Source organism: Oncorhynchus tshawytscha, linkage group LG05 (assembly GCF_018296145.1).
Source record: "Oncorhynchus tshawytscha isolate Ot180627B linkage group LG05, Otsh_v2.0, whole genome shotgun sequence".
NCBI lineage: Eukaryota > Metazoa > Chordata > Actinopteri > Salmoniformes > Salmonidae > Oncorhynchus > Oncorhynchus tshawytscha.
In genome coordinates, this window is record NC_056433.1 from 9,711,194 (window position 1) to 9,714,983 (window position 3,790).

At 43.2% G+C, this 3,790-nt stretch overlaps 1 long non-coding RNA gene across 1 annotated transcript; it reads right to left on the bottom strand.

Moving 5' to 3' along the window:
* Positions 1 to 222: 222 nt before the first annotated feature.
* On the bottom strand, positions 223 to 3,583 carry LOC121846480. The gene is made up of 2 exons (XR_006083342.1): positions 3,284 to 3,583; positions 223 to 1,400 (listed from the first exon to the last, which is right to left on the bottom strand). It is a non-coding gene; the product is annotated as an uncharacterized LOC121846480 (long non-coding RNA).
* Positions 3,584 to 3,790: the final 207 nt, after the last annotated feature.

Below are 3,790 nucleotides of genomic sequence, written 5' to 3' on the forward strand. Positions count from 1 at the left end.
GGGGAGGGCTCTTCTGTCTGCCTTTTCCCATGTTTCCACATTTTAACTAAATGTCTCACTGTCTGGCTTTATCTAAACTCATGGATTTTTATTTTTAGAAAAACATGTCTATGGTGGCAATTTCTAAAGTCTTTATATAGGTTAAGTAAACTCCACTATAATTAAACCTTTCAAAAAAAATAAATTTCAAAAAACTTTTTAATCTTTTCATTTATTTTTTAGACAGTATTACCCATGACCACAAATTCATTATTCAAATGGCACCCCCTTGTGGCTGATCAGACCACCCGAGAGAGCCATGAAAGCAGGTCAAAGGTTACACCATCCCCCTACATTCGTGTTCCATACCATATTAGACATATTAAAGAACCCTTTATCCTTAAAATAAAATATAAATCACTTGTGTAATTAAAACTCCATAAAAACTAAAAGTTCCATATGTGAGCGTGCCTCTTTAAAATATCATGTCTCTGGGAACATGGAAATCCCCTTAACCCAAACATGTACTACATAAACAAAACCTAATAATTATGATAATCCCCTCAAACTCAAATAATTTGTCTCGATGTTTCATGTCTTATTCGTGTTTCTCCAAATTGTCTCCCCAAATCTACAAAAAGAATTTCACGTTAATAGAGTTGAACACTTTTTTTTTCAACAGTCATGCACACCCCCTCAATATTCTATGATATAACTCTCATCAGCAAGCCTGCGACTTTTTCAACATTCTCACCGGTACCAGCTCCAACTGAAATACCTAATGTACCACACTCGCTTGGTCCCCGACCTCATTCATACCGATATTAGTCCCCGACTGAATATCAAGCATATTTCATGCACACGATTTGAGTCTCACAAATCTTCATTTACGCCAGAGCACATCTAAAACATTGTTTGAACATTCACTCAATATAGTCAACACATCTAAAACATTGTCTAAACATTCGTTCAATTTATCATTCAGTAGACATATGCATTTACAAACACACAAAAAAAACCGGGGCCAGATATGCCCAGTCTAGTCCAGGGATAACCCCTGTCTCTAGGAGGCCTATTAGCCGATGCTGATGGGAGTCTGGTCCACATCGTCACCTGCTAATCGGGTTGTATTGGAGCCGAATTCAAGTCGCTCAAGTCGACCCTGACCTCTGTCAGTGTTCTATTGGGTATCGAAGCTGGTGCACAATGAGTCAAGTGGTGCCAAGGCGCCCCTGATTTACCTTTGACCTGGACCGAGTGTGAAGTAACCTCCTTCACTTCGTACGGTCCAGTCCACCTGGGATCCTGCCACTTTCTCTTGTGGACCATGATCCTTACCCAGTCTCCGACCTTTACCCTTGGTTGCTCTGGATCTCCCGTCAGCTCCCCCCCATGGACTTTGTGTATCTGTTTGGAAAGAGCTGCGGACAGTTCCGTCAATTTTCTTACATAGTCAGTCATACCTATCTGGTGTACATCAAGAGGGGGCATATGACCTCCCTCTCTTGGTGGACCTGGCATTACTCTTCCTGTCATTATTTCGTGGGGTGAGAGATGAGTCCCTGCCCCAGGTGATGACCTCATGGCCATCAACGCCAGTGGCAGGGCCTCCACCCATGTCAGTTTTGTACCTGCACACACCTTGGCTATCTTAGCCTTCAGAGACTAATATCGCTCCTTGGTTCCCCTCTATGTTCTCTGTACACACTGGATGTGCAGGAGGTGGGGGTTCCCCTCCCCTCTGACTTCAAGCTGCTCCCGTTGCCCCCTGCTCCATCTATGAATGGATTCCTCGTGTGGCCACTGGGGCGGAGCTGTTCTCGCATAGATCGAGGGGCATGCATGTCAGATGGCCCTGGTGTGCACCTTTGTGCACCCCCTGGTGTGGAGTAACCCTATGGGCCAGGCTTTAATTCTTCACACTCCAGGTGGCCCCCTTTGATCAACGTATCCCCTTGGAGTACTCCTTCTTTTACAAGGAACACAGGGGCCTGTGTTGACGCGGGCCCGGCCCTTTTCCGTTTTTTTTTATTCAGTTGTGCTCTTAGCGCCTCTTCGATGGCCCAAGTTCCTATCTTCAGTTCCACTTCTGCCCTTTCTCTCTGTTTAGTCCCTTTTTCTTATATACGTGATTTTTGTTCTTTTCTGGGCCCCTTCCCCCCCTTGTCCTCTGGCCTCTTAACTGCAATCCCTCCCAAACTTTCTATAGGCTTCCATCGTTTTTTCAGCTGGGCCCCTGATCTATATTCCCCCTAGAACTAACCTGCTTTGTGTCCATTGTCTTTGCTTTAAACAATCCCTCCCAAACTTTCTTTATAATCTTTTTAATCGTTCTCTTTCCCCTGATCTATATTCTATTTTTTGTTCTAGAAACTCATTAAACCTCAGCTTTGGAGTATTGGGGGACAAAAAGACAAAACAAGCCATTGTGAATTTGCTTTAAATTATAATTTAAATTATAATCAGTTTTATTTCGGTCCTGAATTTAATCATGTAATTTAATCGTACATACAATATAGAAGTTTTAAATAATTCTCTCCTTCTATCTCACCACCAACAATCTTAATGGAAACAATTACAACCACATTGCATTTTAACAAACAGTTACAAATAGACAAAACAAGACAAAACAAGACAAAACAACACGTCCCCACGTTACACATGTCCGACCCTATCGGTGAATCTCTATCAGACTGGCCGTACCGGGACACGGGATAAAATTACAATTTATCCCCTTCGGCGCCAGATTTGATGAATAGTAATTAGCTATCCCCTACTGATCTCTATTCCTGATCCCCGAGCTGACCCCTATCGGAACTATCACACATGTCCGACCCCTATCGGTGAATCTCTATCAGACTGGCCGTACCGGGACACGGGATAAAATTACAATTTATCCCCTTCGGCGCCAGATTTGATGAATAGTAATTAGCTATCCCCTACTGATCTCTATTCCCGACCCCTATCGGAACTATCCAGGCCTTAAAACAGTGATCACTCATCATTGAAAGCTAGAGACTGTGCTGACCGGGTCACGGGTCCCAAAATTACAATTTGTCCCCTCGGCGCCAGATTTAATGAATAGTAATTAGCTATCCCCTTACTGATATCTCATCAATGATTTAAATCACACCGGCCGTCGCCGGTTCGTTACTACATATGTTCACATACACTGTTCTTTCGACTCGTCAGCAAATTATAAATTTACACAAGAATTCATACTTACTCGGAAAAAAAAAACTGATCAAAATTTGGACAGACTATACGACAATATGCAAAGTTTGATTTAACAGGCTTTGCCTACCTTTTTTATGGTGCACCTTGAGATCAGTTTTCCGAGTTGAGCAGAATTGTTGTCCTCCCCCGAAAGTCTTCACCCGTCCTCCGTGAACCGTCCTTTCACCAACTCGCCTTCTCACACCCAAATCAACTCACTTCGACTGGATCGTTAGTAAACCATCCTCTGCCTACCAAGTTCTGTTAGAAATTAGATATGTAGACGGGCGAGTTGGTCAAGGATCGATTCAGACAAGGTGGTAAATTGTATGACAAGCGACAGTTTATTCAGAGTGAAGATATCTAGAACAGCGTAATTACGGCTCTCCCGCTGGTTCGTACGGAACTGCAGACAAAGAGACCGTTACAATCAATACACCACTTATATATAGAACAGAAAGTAGGTTGATTCTGGAAGATCGGATCTTTGGATTGGTTCAGCTGGGGTGTAGTCTGTAGTCTTCCGCCATTGGCTCAGTTGTCTGTCCGTCATCGTAGAATCCTCTTCGGGCACACAATGTTCAGCTACAAAGGA